Source organism: Poromitra crassiceps, assembly GCF_964638095.1.
Source record: "Poromitra crassiceps genome assembly, chromosome: 26".
Lineage (NCBI taxonomy): Eukaryota > Metazoa > Chordata > Actinopteri > Beryciformes > Melamphaidae > Poromitra > Poromitra crassiceps.
Genome location: NC_139640.1, coordinates 12,591,733 through 12,609,568, shown reverse-complemented (window position 1 = coordinate 12,609,568; position 17,836 = coordinate 12,591,733). Strand labels below are relative to the sequence as shown.

The window sequence follows — 17,836 nt, the reverse complement described above, 5'->3', positions numbered from 1 at the left end:
AGCCCTACACAGAAGGTTGCGTGGGGTCACAGAGGTCGTGGACTCACTTGAAGTGCCAGCTGGTCTTCAAGTAGCTCAGATAGAATTTGAGCGCGCAGTAGAGCTTGAAACCCTCGGGGGTGCACTGAATCCTCATTGGGCCTGCTGACTATGGAAGCCCATAGCTGACTTTATTCAAATGATAATGTAAACTTGAAAATGATAATGTAAACTTGAAAATGGTAATGTAATTCCTCAATAACATTATCATTTTCAACACATGTGTGTGTTATTTCAGTAAAAATGAAAATGAAAATGGAATAATCCAATTTTCATTTTCATTTTCATATACTTGTAAGGGCTTTCTATGACTATATAAGAATTAAAATGACAAGCTGTTTGACATTTAATTTTCAAAGTCCATAGCCCGCTCTACAATGGACTATATTCAAATGGTAATTTAAATTTGGTAATGAAAATGCAATCCCAAAAATGCAGCCTAATTTTCCATCTCTGCAAGCATTAATTAAGTCACAATTCAAATTATAATGCATTTTTGTAGAAAATGTCAAATGATCATTTAAATGGTATTTGACATTTCATTTGAATTTAGTCATACTGCTTTTCAATGGACTATATCAAACTTGTCATTTAAATGTGGAAATGTAAATGCAATCCAAAAAATCCAGCCTAATTTTCCATCCCTGCAAGCATTATGTAAGTCACAATTCAAATGAAAATGCATTTGTATTTGACATTACATGTTTGACATTCGACATTACATTATCAAAGACTGCCCATAGCTGACTCAATTCAAATGATAATTTAAACTTGAAATGGTAATGTAATTCCTCAATGACATTATCATTTTCAACACATGTGTGTGTTATTTCAGTAAAAATGAAAATGAAAATGGAATAATCCAATTTTCATTTTCATTTTCATATACTTGTAAGGGCTTTCTATGACTATATAAGAATTAAAATGACAAGCTGTTTGACATTTAATTTTCAAAGTCCATAGCCCGCTCTACAATGGACTATATTCAAATGGTAATTTAAATTTGGTAATGAAAATGCAATCCCAAAAATGCAGCCTAATTTTCCATCTCTGCAAGCATTAATTAAGTCACAATTCAAATTATAATGCATTTTTGTGGAAATGTCAAATGATCATTTAAATGGTATTTGACATTTCATTTGAATTTAGTCATACTGCTTTTCAATGGACTATATCAAACTTGTCATTTAAATGTGGAAATGTAAATGCAATCCAAAAAATCCAGCCTAATTTTCCATCCCTGCAAGCATTATGTAAGTCACAATTCAAATGAAAATGGATTTGTATTTGACATTACATGTTTGACATTCGACATTACATTATCAAAGACTGAACATGCTTTGCAATGTACTCTATTCAAATGGAAAACCGCAAAACAGCGCCTCCCGTGTATTGCAGGTTCACTTCGTGCGTTATCTGCAGTGGGCAAGTCAACTAGGGAATGTATGAAGCCAGTTCTGGAATTCCATTAATTCGAAAATCCCGCCGGGGGGCGCACGTCAGGTCCGGAAGTGACGACACGTACATTGGCTCCAATGTAAAAATGAGCCGACTTCTCTCTCGTTCTGTGTCTTAAATAAACATTTTCCGAATGAGCTTATGGTCTGAATAAACAATTTCAAGTCTTTTTCATGCTCTCCTGGGCTCCGTTTTCTAAATTATGGTCCCATTTCGAGTAAAAGAGCCGATAAAAATTATAACTTTGGGGGCGGGATTTTCTTTGATTTACACCAGCCACAGGAAACCAGATGATTCCAACCAGTTGCCAAGGCAGGCTAGCTAGCTAGCTAGCAACGTAGCCAGAGATTAAAAGTAAAATAACAGAAACAGCGTTACCCATATGATATTTTAATGATGTTAGTAGACACACGTAATAGTATAGATCCCCGTTATGAGGTATGTTGATCAAAAGAACACCTAAAACGCTATATCGAAATCGGGTTTTAGTGGACGGGCAGCTCTGAAGTTGGGGCTTCAGAGCTGATCTGCGGCTAGCTAGCTAGCAACGTAGCAACAGTATAGAGCCCCCGAGGTCTGTTGATCAAAAGAACACCTAACGCTATATCGTTATGTAATGTGACTTGTGACATGATCACCACATTTCAATAAATATAACGTTTTTTGCACATTTGAATGCTGCTGGTCGTTTGTTTAATGCTGTATATATTGGACATTTAAAGCTGATACACAATTGTGTTGAGGTATTCCGCAAAGCTCAATTAAAAATATAACGTGTAACCACGTGTAACACTTGAAACAATCAAATTTAACTTTTTCACAGCAATACACAGTCCAGCCCACCATGGTATGGTTAAGGATTGGAACCATTGTTTGAATTATATCGAAATATATTTGCATGGTGTAGCATGTAATGCAGTCTGTTAAGATACTGTAAACATGCTAGATACTCTGTGACACAGAAAGGCAGACGAGCTAGCAGCAGGGATCTTGTCACCCTGATTTCAGATAAACTTGTCTGTCTAGTAGCTAGACAATATTACTGTACCATAATACCACAAGCTAAAGGCAGCATACACCAATGGAAGGATGGGTAGCATTTGTCATCCAGGCTATACAGTAACGTTAGGCTATTATAAAGTTATGAAACGCTGATTCAGACGTTACAATAATATGACATAATATGAGCCAGTTAGCCTAGCTAGAGAGAGTAATTTCAGACCACCAGATATCACCATATTTCATTTCAATAAATATAAAGCATTCGTTGATTGAAGCAGACTGCTGATCGCTTGTTTCTCCGTCGTCATGTCCTCATGGTCCAATCTTCGGTTCGTAGTTCGTGTTCAGTCGACATCAACAATCTTTATATCACATCTGATCATTTTATCCAACCTGCCTCTGACCAGACAACTAATGGATCGTTCTGCGCGATCATATTTGCGACATTCAGATACATGATAATATACAACAAGGCTATCTTTGTTGACAATGTTTATTGACAAAAGCATTAAAACAAGCAAATATAACAATATTCTCCGGTCACTGGCAGATACTAGCTAGGCTACAACTTGTTCAAAGCAAATCTCTCATGTCAGCATTTGGCTTGTGTGTTATGGCAATTTCCTATGTTGAAACAACTGATCAGCAGTAACATGTAGTTTAGCGTTAATCTCAGGAGAACAGAATATTATAGCTTTGATCGTCACAAATCATAATCCTCTGTTGTGTGTCCCATCGGTACTGGACGGCGCCTACCCCTGGAAGAAACGAATTAGACACTGTTAATCACTGTATAACGTTAATGTCTGCTTACCCAACACTACGTGCGATTGGTAAATACTGTAAATGCAGAGGTGGATAAAGTATCCAGAGGAGTTTAACCCCCTTGTTCCCCCTCATTGATTGATAGTTGATCTAACGTTAGCTAGATATATAACGCTATAGCTGGTAGATCATATGAGTATGCTTTGAGTCTGCCTCATCTCAAAGAGGTAACCTAGGTAAACAGAACTGCGTTTGTTTTCTGTCTACGTCCGAATCTGTGCAGCATGCAATACTAGACACTGTTAATCACTGTATAACGTTAACGTTTGCTTACCCAACACTACGTGCAATTGGTAAATACTGTAAATGCAGAGGTGGATAAACTATCCAGAGGAGTTTAACCCCCTTGTTCCCTCTCATTGATTGATAGTTGATCTAACGTTAGACTGCGGTGAAGCCAGCCTACTCACGCTGTTGCCTCGTCAAGCCAGCCGCTCCTACATTTCAAGGGCGCCCTTATTGCAGACCTTACGGTAAATACACAGCGCGTTGACCAACTTCAGGGTTTCAAAATAAAATGTCAGGTTTTTGAAAGGCAATAACAGAGATGTGTCGAATTGTCGATGATTTTACCAGCCAGCCAGTGTATTCTACACTGATTTTGAGTCATTAGGTCACATGACCTGGAAGGTATTCAGCCGTAAATGCTTATTTTTCGATAAAGAAAATAATATGAAATATATGGAGTATTAAACTCCAATAAAAATAGGTGTGTCCTAACCAGGCTGTGCAGTAATGCCATTCTACATTGATTTCGAGTCATTAGGTCATATGACCTGGGAGTTATTGAGCCGAAAAGCCACATTTTTCCATAAAAAAATGAATTATGAAATTTGAGGAGTATTAAACTCCAATAAAAAAAGGTGTGTCCTAACCAGGCAGTGTAGTAATGTCATTCTACATTGACTTTGAGTCATTAGCTCATATGACCTGGGAGTTATTGAGCCGAAAAGCCACATTTTTCAGAAAATGCATGTTTCCATAAAGAAATTAATCATGAAATATGGGGAGTATTACACTCCAATAAAAAAAGGTGTGTCCTAACCAGGCAGTCTAGTAATATGATTCTACATTGACTTTGAGTCATTCGGTCATATGACCTGGGAGTTATTGAGCCGAAAAGCCACATTTTTCCATAAAAAAATGAATTATGAAATTTGGGGAGTATTAAACTCCAATAAAAGAAGGTGTGTCCTAACCAGGCAGTGTAGTAATGTCATTCTACATTGACTTTGAGTCATTAGCTCATATGACCTGGGAGTTATTGAGCCGAAAAGCCACATTTTTCCATAAAAAAATGAATTATGAAATTTGGGGAGTATTAAACTCCAATAAAAGAAGGTGTGTCCTAACCAGGCAGTGTAGTAATGTCATTCTACATTGACTTTGAGTCATTAGCTCATATGACCTGGGAGTTATTGAGCCGAAAAGCCACATTTTTCCATAAAAAAATGAATTATGAAATTTGGGGAGTATTAAACTCCAATAAAAAAAGGTGTGTCCTAACCAGGCAGTGTAGTAATGTCATTCTACATTGACTTTGAGTCATTAGCTCATATGACCTGGGAGTTATTGAGCCGAAAAGCCACATTTTTCAGAAAATGCATGTTTCCATAAAGAAATTAATCATGAAATATGGGGAGTATTACACTCCAATAAAAAAAGGTGTGTCCTAACCAGGCAGTCTAGTAATATGATTCTACATTGATTTTGAGTCATTCGGTCACATGACCTGGGAGTTATTGAGCCGAAAAGGCGAATTTTTCAGAAAATGCATGTTTCCATAAAGAAATTAATCATGAAATATGGGGAGTATTAAACTCCAATAAAAAAAGGTGTGTCCTAACCAGGCAGTCTAGTAATATGATTCTACATTGATTTTGAGTCATTCGGTCATATGACCTGGGAGTTATTGAGCCGAAAAGCCACATTTTTCCATAAAAAAATGAATTACGGTATGAAATTTGGGGAGTATTAAACTCCAATAAAAGAAGGTGTGTCCTAACCAGGCAGTGTAGTAATGTCATTCTACATTGACTTTGAGTCATTAGCTCATATGACCTGGGAGTTATTGAGCCGAAAAGCCACATTTTTCCATAAAAAAATGAATTATGAAATTTGGGGAGTATTAAACTCCAATAAAAGAAGGTGTGTCCTAACCAGGCAGTGTAGTAATGTCATTCTACATTGACTTTGAGTCATTAGCTCATATGACCTGGGAGTTATTGAGCCGAAAAGCCACATTTTTCCATAAAAAAATGAATTATGAAATTTGGGGAGTATTAAACTCCAATAAAAAAAGGTGTGTCCTAACCAGGCAGTCTAGTAATATGATTCTACATTGATTTTGAGTCATTCAGTCATATGACCTGGGAGTTATTGAGCCGAAAAGCCACATTTTTCCATAAAAAAATGAATTATGAAATTTGGGAAGTATTAAACTCCAATAAAATAAGGTGTGTCCTAACCAGGCAGTGTAGTAATGTCATTCTACATTGACTTTGAGTCATTCGGTCATATGACCTGGGAGTTATTGAGCCGAAAAGCCACATTTTTCCATAAAAAAATGAATTATGAAATTTGGGGAGTATTACACTCCAATAAAAAAAGGTGTGTCCTAACCAGGCAGTCTAGTAATATGATTCTACATTGATTTTGAGTCATTCGGTCACATGACCTGGGAGTTATTGAGCCGAAAAGGCGAATTTTTCAGAAAATGCATGTTTCCATAAAGAAATTAATCATGAAATATGGGGAGTATTAAACTCCAATAAAAAAAGGTGTGTCCTAACCAGGCAGTCTAGTAATATGATTCTACATTGATTTTGAGTCATTCAGTCATATGACCTGGGAGTTATTGAGCCGAAAAGCCACATTTTTCCATAAAAAAATGAATTATGAAATTTGGGAAGTATTAAACTCCAATAAAATAAGGTGTGTCCTAACCAGGCAGTGTAGTAATGTCATTCTACATTGACTTTGAGTCATTAGCTCATATGACCTGGGAGTTATTGAGCCGAAAAGCCACATTTTTCCATAAAAAAATGAATTATGAAATTTGGGGAGTATTAAACTCCAATAAAAAAAGGTGTGTCCTAACCAGGCAGTGTAGTAATGTCATTCTACATTGACTTTGAGTCATTAGCTCATATGACCTGGGAGTTATTGACCCGAAAAGCCACATTTTTCAGAAAATGCATGTTTCCATAAAGAAATTAATCATGAAATATGGGGAGTATTACACTCCAATAAAAAAAGGTGTGTCCTAACCAGGCAGTCTAGTAATATGATTCTACATTGATTTTGAGTCATTCGGTCACATGACCTGGGAGTTATTGAGCCGAAAAGGCGAATTTTTCAGAAAATGCATGTTTCCATAAAGAAATTAATCATGAAATATGGGGAGTATTAAACTCCAAAAAAAAAAGGTGTGTCCTAACCAGGCAGTCTAGTAATATGATTCTACATTGATTTTGAGTCATTCGGTCATATGACCTGGGAGTTATTGAGCCGAAAAGCCACATTTTTCCATAAAAAAATGAATTATGAAATTTGGGGAGTATTAAACTCCAATAAAAGAAGGTGTGTCCTAACCAGGCAGTGTAGTAATGTCATTCTACATTGACTTTGAGTCATTAGGTCATATGACCTGGGAGTTATTGAGCCGAAAAGCCACATTTTTCCATAAAAAAATGAATTATGAAATTTGGGAAGTATTAAACTCCAATAAAATAAGGTGTGTCCTAACCAGGCAGTGTAGTAATGTCATTCTACATTGACTTTGAGTCATTCGGTCATATGACCTGGGAGTTATTGAGCCGAAAAGCCACATTTTTCCATAAAAAAATGAATTATGAAATTTGGGAAGTATTAAACTCCAATAAAATAAGGTGTGTCCTAACCAGGCAGTGTAGTAATGTCATTCTACATTGACTTTGAGTCATTCGGTCATATGACCTGGGAGTTATTGAGCCGAAAAGCCACATTTTTCCATAAAAAAATGAATTATGAAATTTGGGGAGTATTACACTCCAATAAAAAAAGGTGTGTCCTAACCAGGCAGTCTAGTAATATGATTCTACATTGATTTTGAGTCATTCGGTCACATGACCTGGGAGTTATTGAGCCGAAAAGGCGAATTTTTCAGAAAATGCATGTTTCCATAAAGAAATTAATCATGAAATATGGGGAGTATTAAACTCCAATAAAAAAAGGTGTGTCCTAACCAGGCAGTCTAGTAATATGATTCTACATTGATTTTGAGTCATTCAGTCATATGACCTGGGAGTTATTGAGCCGAAAAGCCACATTTTTCCATAAAAAAATGAATTATGAAATTTGGGAAGTATTAAACTCCAATAAAAGAAGGTGTGTCCTAACCAGGCAGTGTAGTAATGTCATTCTACATTGACTTTGAGTCATTAGCTCATATGACCTGGGAGTTATTGAGCCGAAAAGCCACATTTTTCCATAAAAAAATGAATTATGAAATTTGGGGAGTATTAAACTCCAATAAAAAAAGGTGTGTCCTAACCAGGCAGTGTAGTAATGTCATTCTACATTGACTTTGAGTCATTAGCTCATATGACCTGGGAGTTATTGACCCGAAAAGCCACATTTTTCAGAAAATGCATGTTTCCATAAAGAAATTGATCATGAAATATGGGGAGTATTACACTCCAATAAAAAAAGGTGTGTCCTAACCAGGCAGTCTAGTAATATGATTCTACATTGATTTTGAGTCATTCGGTCACATGACCTGGGAGTTATTGAGCCGAAAAGGCGAATTTTTAAGAAAATGCAAAAGTTTAAGATAGCAGAAAAATAGCTAAAATGAAGACAGTCATTACGAGCAGAAAAATGAAGTAAAACAGAAAACACTTGATAAAATCTATGAATGGGCAAAAGCTTTTCTAAACAGGAAAGTTTTTAACTGCTTTTTGAATGTGAGTTCAGAGGAAGAGCCTCTCTGGACCAGGGGGAGAGCATTCCAGAGCCTTGGGGCCACCACCGCGAAGTAGTGATATCTCATATCAATCTAGGTTGTTCTTTGATAGTTGTTGCAGAAATATTGTTGTAGATCAAATAGCATAACAGCAAAACACTCAAAAATGGAAGTCTTGAGTGAAAGGGAGCCGGAGTCAAAAGAAGTTTTGTGATATGATATATATTCAGTTGAAACAGAGATCCTGGCCAAGGAGATGCACTCCTGTACATACCACGGGTGGACATACAGGCTTACATGAAAAGGACCAGCCAGTCCTACACGTTTATAGTGATTCAGTTGAACAGAGATTACATTTTGTTATTCTGTTACGATAGTGCCCAGATCAGAGATGTGAGGTCTCCAGACCATAGTTCAAGCAGAAGGCCACTCACGCGTAATCCGATCTCAACGTGGTCAAAAAATCCTAGTATGACGTCTGCTATGACGTCAAACATGACGTCAGTTAATCCTCATATATATAGCAAGGGTTGTACGTCACCTCTCTCTCTCTGGCCGATCATAGCAGCAGCAGCCCACGGCAGTCCATCTCCCTTGAAGCCGGCCCCGAAGCGTTGTTTTGCCCCACCCACCTCCCCAGTCCACCACCAACGAGTCTTGACTCCTGATCCCCCACGGGGGGGGGATCTCCTAGCCCATGCAGGCGCCCTCCTCTGCCTCAAGAGCAGCGCCACTGGCCAATGGTGTTATTCTAAAATGGCGCTGTACACAGGGCAATGTGATGAGACATGAGGTTATTTTGACCTGTGACTGAGAGATGATCTGTATAACTATGAATGCAGTTATTATTAAAGAAGTTGATTGTTATGACAATAAAGCAGGGCATACGCACTTCTGTATGTTTTGATTACCACATTATCCTACACTTATCCTAGCGTTGTGAGCTGTTTCAAGATGGTCAAGATGAATTATAAAATGTAGGCTAGAAGTCACCAGTGAAATGTGTCCATGCATCTATTAAATCTATTAAAGTGTATGCTAACTGAAAATGTAAAGTAGCACATAAAATGAGCTGGTGTGATGTTAATTTATTTTCCCTGTCAATAGTTGTATGGGTTTTGGAGATATCAGCCCTAGAATCTTCTGCCTTCCCTTCTAAGAAAATAGTTAATACTCCTCATATTATATTTTTTATGGAAAAATACGCATTTTCAGAGAAGTGAGCCTTTTTGGCTCAATAACTCCCAGGTCATATGACCTAATGACTCAAAGTCAATGTAGAATGACATTACTACACTGCCTGGTTAGGACACACCTTCTTTTATTGGAGTTTAATACTCCCCAAATTTCATAATTCATTTTTTTATGGAAAAATGTGGCTTTTCGGCTCAATAACTCCCAGGTCATATGAGCTAATGACTCAAAGTCAATGTAGAATGACATTACTACACTGCCTGGTTAGGACACACCTTCTTTTATTGGAGTTTAATACTCCCCAAATTTCATAATTCATTTTTTTATGGAAAAATGTGGCTTTTCGGCTCAATAACTCCCAGTTCATATGAGCTAATGACTCAAAGTCAATGTAGAATGACATTACTACACTGCCTGGTTAGGACACACCTTCTTTTATTGGAGTTTAATACTCCCCAAATTTCATAATTCATTTTTTTATGGAAAAATGTGGCTTTTCGGGTCAATAACTCCCAGGTCATATGACCTAATGACTCAAAGTCAATGTAGAATGACATTACTACACTGCCTGGTTAGGACACACCTTCTTTTATTGGAGTTTAATACTCCCCAAATTTCATAATTCATTTTTTTATGGAAAAATGTGGCTTTTCGGCTCAATAACTCCCAGGTCATATGACCGAATGACTCAAAGTCAATGTAGAATGACATTACTACACTGCCTGGTTAGGACACACCTTCTTTTATTGGAGTTTAATACTTCCCAAATTTCATAATTCATTTTTTTATGGAAAAATGTGGCTTTTCGGCTCAATAACTCCCAGGTCATATGAGCTAATGACTCAAAGTCAATGTAGAATGACATTACTACACTGCCTGGTTAGGACACACCTTCTTTTATTGGAGTTTAATACTTCCCAAATTTCATAATTCATTTTTTTATGGAAAAATGTGGCTTTTCGGCTCAATAACTCCCAGGTCATATGACTGAATGACTCAAAATCAATGTAGAATCATATTACTAGACTGCCTGGTTAGGACACACCTTTTTTTATTGGAGTTTAATACTCCCCATATTTCATGATTAATTTCTTTATGGAAACATGCATTTTCTGAAAAATTCGCCTTTTCGGCTCAATAACTCCCAGGTCATGTGACCGAATGACTCAAAATCAATGTAGAATCATATTACTAGACTGCCTGGTTAGGACACACCTTTTTTTATTGGAGTGTAATACTCCCCATATTTCATGATTAATTTCTTTATGGAAACATGCATTTTCTGAAAAATGTGGCTTTTCGGCTCAATAACTCCCAGGTCATATGAGCTAATGACTCAAAGTCAATGTAGAATGACATTACTACACTGCCTGGTTAGGACACACCTTTTTTTATTGGAGTTTAATACTCCCCAAATTTCATAATTCATTTTTTTATGGAAAAATGTGGCTTTTCGGCTCAATAACTCCCAGGTCATATGAGCTAATGACTCAAAGTCAATGTAGAATGACATTACTACACTGCCTGGTTAGGACACACCTTCTTTTATTGGAGTTTAATACTCCCCAAATTTCATAATTCATTTTTTTATGGAAAAATGTGGCTTTTCGGCTCAATAACTCCCAGGTCATATGACCGAATGACTCAAAGTCAATGTAGAATCATATTACTAGACTGCCTGGTTAGGACACACCTTTTTTTATTGGAGTGTAATACTCCCCATATTTCATGATTAATTTCTTTATGGAAACATGCATTTTCTGAAAAATGTGGCTTTTCGGCTCAATAACTCCCAGGTCATATGAGCTAATGACTCAAAGTCAATGTAGAATGACATTACTACACTGCCTGGTTAGGACACACCTTTTTTTATTGGAGTTTAATACTCCCCAAATTTCATAATTCATTTTTTTATGGAAAAATGTGGCTTTTCGGCTCAATAACTCCCAGGTCATATGACCTAATGACTCGAAATCAATGTAGAATGGCATTACTGCACAGCCTGGTTAGGACACACCTATTTTTATTGGAGTTTAATACTCCATATATTTCATATTATTTTCTTTATCGAAAAATAAGCATTTACGGCTGAATACCTTCCAGGTCATGTGACCTAATGACTCAAAATCAGTGTAGAATACACTGGCTGGCTGGTAAAATCATCGACAATTCGACACATCTCTGTTATTGCCTTTCAAAAACCTGACATTTTATTTTGAAACCCTGAAGTTGGTCAACGCGCGGTGTATTTACCGTAAGGTCTGCAATAAGGGCGCCCTTGAAATGTAGGAGCGGCTGGCTTGACGAGGCAACAGCGTGAGTAGGCTGGCTTCACCGCAGTAACGTTAGCTAGATATATAACGCTATAGCTGGTAGATCATGAGTATGCTTTGAGTCTGCCTCATCTCAAAGAGGTAACCTAGGTAAACAGAACTGCGTTTGTTTTCTGTCTACGTCCGAATCTGTGCAGCATGCAATACTGTTTAACGTTGTATAACGTTAACTTATGCTACTCTAGTCTAACGTAGCTAGCGTTAATGTCATGCTATGTAATTAGCGTTACGTTAGAAAATAAGATTACCTCGATTTTGTGGAAGATGCAAGCGGCAGGCTGGTGACGCCGCGCGAGGTCTGGAGGAAATAATACTCTGGTTTTTCTTCGGGCTATTGTATTCAATGTGAGAGCAATGGAGCAAGGCTAGCAATAGCAACTAACGTTAGCAACATTTGTTAGCCAAGCTAACGGCTAGCAGGGAAAATAACATGAACAAGATGGATGCCGTGGCGGAGGAAACCCTCCCCCGAGTCCCGTCCACGCTCACGCCCTTTCCTGTTTTCCCGGCTCCAGGTTTGAACAGATTTCCCACAATGCAACAGGAAAATCCATTCATCCAATCAAACGAAATCAAACAATATCGGGAAGTGAGCTTCATTTTGCTGTGTCAAAAACATATAGCTAAGGTGGTCCATATTATGTACTGTCAATGGTTATCTGTGACAGAATGAAAATGAAAATGCAATCTGTCAGGCCGCTCGTCAAGGTGGGTCTGAAAATTGGGAGGATGTCACTCATTGGCTACTTTCAGGCTGCCCCAGTTGACCCATGGAGTTGACCGCGGAAGTAAACAGACCCACTTCTGGTCTGTCGCCTTCAACCACCGCAGTCAGGCATGTAGCCTAATGTGCGTTTTTGTTCATATTTAAAGAAGAAACAGCATTATTTATCGGTGCATGGTGTTCATACCGCGGAAGTGACAGCCTAACTGGTCGCTCCACTATCCTGTCTCCATGCGCGTGCATGTGATTGTTGTTTACTTCCTGCAGCTGCTGTTGTGCACTTCTGCCTGCAGATTCACCACAACTCCACAATGAAACAATGAAGTCTCCGGCGGATGAGAACTACTCTTCTTTGCTTTTTACCATCTTTTAATCTCCACTGTGCCTGTCCACGATTATTACAGCTTTTCAGAGCAGCGATGACTGCTAAAAAGATTAATGCAAAAAAAGCGATTCACTGCGGGTTTCGATCAGCATATACAAAAGGTTCCAACACTGTAACCCATGCACCTAACCCTGTTCGCCACCAGTCCACTCCAGTTTACTGAAGTCAACTCACCTTATAATGAATGACTACGCAACATCCGTGGCTAGTTGAACTGAAGTGTTTCACATTAACTTGTTGCTCATTAAAACGTTGAACTATTCGCTGCTACTGATAGTTGAGACTGCACGGTTTACAAGAACTGGCAAGAGCATTGATCTCTGGCACGAGGCAACTGAAAATAACTTGAAATATCATATTTTTCAATCTGATCCTCTGTCTTCTTATCAATACTGCTCCTCCTTTAAATGTAGTCTATGTGAGACCACACGCCCTTTTGCCAATTTGCCAGATAGACGAACAACAGCCGCATGCCAGAGTGCAGTGCTTTTCCACCGTCTTTAACTGAAGTGAGTGCTCTGGAAATCATGTATTCTGTTGACAAGAATCTAAACTTCGTTACCAGCAGTTTCTTATCTGAGAAATGTGTGATTTTATGTCCCTTTTCCATGTTGCGCTGCAGTTTTCACCTCTCCGTGCCTCCCCCCCCAAATTAGCCTATAGGCTATATATTTTAAGTATAACACAGCGTGTTATTATAGCATGTTTTCATTTGTTTCGTTGTAACACAATGTAGTAGGCTAAATGGCGCATGCACCTAGCGAGGTTGAATTTATATAGCCTAGTAGCAAACTCTAGCAATTGAATCATGCATGTTTTGCCATCGTAAATTCAGATGCAAAAACTCCTGTTTAGCATCTCATTATCTGGGCCCAGTTGCACAAAACACCTTAGGTTAAGATTTCCCTTCGAGTCAGAGTTAAGGCGTCCATAAAATAGAATTGGCTGCACAAAACACCCTTAAATCTTGTGCTTATGTTTTCCTTAAAATGTTTAACCTTATGGAGAAGATTTAAGGGTGATTTGTGCAGCCCATTCTATTTTATGGACACCTTAACTCTGACTCGAAGGGACATCTTAACCTAATAAGGTGCTTTGTGCAACTGGGCCCAGTTTGATCTTTAATGCTGTTATTGTTGTTACTGCATATCTGAATTCTTGATCATATTAGTGCCCATTAAATAATAGGCTATCTGACCCTTCTCAGCCTACTCACCACCTCTTCCAACTGATAGTTCCCTAACTTCTCTGCCTAAAGCCATCCTGTTAAAAACATTTTCCCCACTGCAATGATGATTAAACCTGACAGGTGTAGGCTGCCTACATGCAATATTTCCAAGATTAACACACAGCTGAAGTGCTTTTAGTTGTGTGTTAATCTTGGAAATATTGCCTTTTTTGTCTTGTTTCATATTGACATTTGAACTGAATTTACCCACCATGCTTTAAGCAAAATGTTTGTTTGTTTGATTGATAGATGTATTATCTAACTGCCTGCCTAATCTGACTATCTCCTGTCTTTTTGCCTCATAGAAACCATACACATCTGGTGCTACAACTACTACTACCACCACCAACTTGATCCTGCATGTTCAAAACAATGGGCTACATGCACAACTCCACTACTTCCTGAAATTAGTACAGCTTCTTTATTTCCTGTCATCACTCTTGGATGAACTGATTAATGTCAGGTGTGCTGCAGTCACAACAATGATCAGGCACACCTGATTAATCAGTTCATCCAATGGTGTAGGACAGGAAATAAAGAAGCTGTACTAATTTCAGGAAGTAAAGAAGTTGTGCATGTAGTCATTTGACTATAATTGTGCAACTTGTTCAAAAACATTAAGATTGATCACAACTGCTTACCTCTGCTTTACATCACTCTCTGGCCTGAGCTCAGCTAGGATGTGTGTATTGTGATGTGATTACATGCCAGTCAGTCTGATCTTATTTTGTTTATCATGTCACCCCTGTTTCTTTATTTAGCAAAGCCTACTTGGCCATATCATTTACCTTGATAGACATTGTATTATTTTAGTGAGTCACTTTTATGGAGTCACTTAATGTATTTGGATCTGTCTCTCCTGTCTCTGCCTTACATACTGTAGGCTACCTAATAAAATAATACAATGACATGGTTCTCCAACCAATTTATTTTCATGTGCACTTTTAAGACTTAGAATATGGGGATTGATTCATTGTTAAGTCATGCTTCTAATAAAGCCTAGATCATAGGCTATAGGTTTAAGACCCTTCAGTTTTCATTAACAATTATCATAGCCTAGGCTAGCTATAGCTAAACGGAACAACCAAAATACTGTACAAAGGAGTTTAAAATACAAGTTGTGTACCCACCTTGTTTCCCCTCATTGATTGATACAGTTCTGAAATTAGGTGCGTCTCTGCCTTACTTCAAATGGTGGGTAAACCCTCCAATACGCCCCTGAATACAAGAAAAACCATCACCACCTTTCTCTTTCTGGACTGGAGGAGCCCGACATATTAAAAGCTGATCGTTTTCTACCCCAGCCCTTTTGGCGCATGCTTCCTACAGTCACCACTCATAACGGTATGTGCAAATGGGGGTTCGTAGCTCCTTACACAGTGTTTTTGCCTAATCACGAATAATATCGCTTTTTAAAATCTGAATCATTTACAATTTCAAGTTATTTTCAGTTGCCTCGTGCCAGAGATCAATGCTCTTGCCAGTTCTTGTAAACCGTGCAGTCTCAACTATCAGTAGCAGCGAATAGTTCAACGTTTTAATGAGCAACAAGTTAATGTGAAACACTTCAGTTCAACTAGCCACGGATGTTGCATAGTCATTCATTATAAGGTGAGTTGACTTCGGTAAACTGGAGTGGACTGGTGGCGAAGAGGGTTAGGTGCATGGGTTACAGTGTTGGAACCTTTTGTATATGCTGATCGAAACCCGCAGGGAATCGCTTTTTTTGCATTAATCTTTTTAGCAGTCATCGCTGCTCTGAAAAGCTGTAATAATCGTGGACAGGCACAGTGGAGATTAAAAGATGGTAAAAAGCAAAGAAGAGTAGTTCTCATCCGCCGGAGACTTCATTGTTTCATTGTGGAGTTGTGGTGAATCTGCAGGCAGAAGTGCACAACAGCTGCTGCAGGAAGTAAACAACAATCACATGCACGCGCATGGAGACAGGATAGTGGAGCGACCAGTTAGGCTGTCACTTCCGCGGTATGAACACCATGCACCGATAAATAATGCTGTTTCTTCTTTAAATATGAACAAAAACGCACATTAGGCTACATGCCTGACTGCGGTGGTTGAAGGCGACAGACCAGAAGTGGGTCTGTTTACTTCCGCGGTCAACTCCATGGGTCAACTGGGGCAGCCTTAAAGTAGCCAATGAGTGACATCCTCCCAATTTTCAGACCCGCCTTGACGAGCGGCCTGACAGATTGCATTTTCATTTTCATTCTGTCACAGATAACGCACGAAGTGAACCTGCAATACACGGGAGGCGCTGTTTTGCGGTTTTCCATTTGAATAGAGTACATTGCAAAGCATGTTCAGTCTTTGATAATGTAATGTCGAATGTCAAACATGTAATGTCAAATACAAATCCATTTTCATTTGAATTGTGACTTACATAATGCTTGCAGGGATGGAAAATTAGGCTGGATTTTTTGGATTGCATTTACATTTCCACATTTAAATGACAAGTTTGATATAGTCCATTGAAAAGCAGTATGACTAAATTCAAATGAAATGTCAAATACCATTTAAATGATCATTTGACATTTTCTACAAAAATGCATTATAATTTGAATTGTGACTTAATTAATGCTTGCAGAGATGGAAAATTAGGCTGCATTTTTGGGATTGCATTTTCATTACCAAATTTAAATTACCATTTGAATATAGTCCATTGTAGAGCGGGCTATGGACTTTGAAAATTAAATGTCAAACAGCTTGTCATTTTAATTCTTATATAGTCATAGAAAGCCCTTACAAGTATATGAAAATGAAAATGAAAATTGGATTATTCCATTTTCATTTTCATTTTTACTGAAATAACACACACATGTGTTGAAAATGATAATGTCATTGAGGAATTACATTACCATTTTCAAGTTTAAATTATCATTTGAATTGAGTCAGCTATGGGCAGTCTTTGATAATGTAATGTCGAATGTCAAACATGTAATGTCAAATACAAATGCATTTTCATTTGAATTGTGACTTACATAATGCTTGCAGGGATGGAAAATTAGGCTGGATTTTTTGGATTGCATTTACATTTCCACATTTAAATGACAAGTTTGATATAGTCCATTGAAAAGCAGTATGACTAAATTCAAATGAAATGTCAAATACCATTTAAATGATCATTTGACATTTTCTACAAAAATGCATTATAATTTGAATTGTGACTTAATTAATGCTTGCAGAGATGGAAAATTAGGCTGCATTTTTGGGATTGCATTTTCATTACCAAATTTAAATTACCATTTGAATATAGTCCATTGTAGAGCGGGCTATGGACTTTGAAAATTAAATGTCAAACAGCTTGTCATTTTAATTCTTATATAGTCATAGAAAGCCCTTACAAGTATATGAAAATGAAAATGAAAATTGGATTATTCCATTTTCATTTTCATTTTTACTGAAATAACACACACATGTGTTGAAAATGATAATGTTATTGAGGAATTACATTACCATTTTCAAGTTTACATTATCATTTTCAAGTTTACATTATCATTTGAATAAAGTCAGCTATGGGCTTCCATAGCTGACAACGCTGGGGTTCAGACAGCATGAGAGAGAGAGAGGGAGAGAGGGAGAGAGAGAGAGGGAGGGAGAGAGAGAGGGAGGGGGAGAGGGGAGAGAGAGAGAGGGAGAGAGAGGGGAGAGAGAGAGAGGGAGAGAGAGGGGAGAGAGAGAGGGAGGG

General features: G+C 37.9%; 1 protein-coding gene across 1 annotated transcript in view; it reads right to left on the bottom strand.

Annotated features, from left to right (window-relative positions):
- The window catches only part of LOC310798949 (myomesin-3-like), a gene marked incomplete at both ends in the record, with an annotated part of 118,678 nt that overhangs the window by 65,952 nt on the left and 34,890 nt on the right, over window positions 1-17,836 (bottom strand). The window lies entirely within an intron of this gene.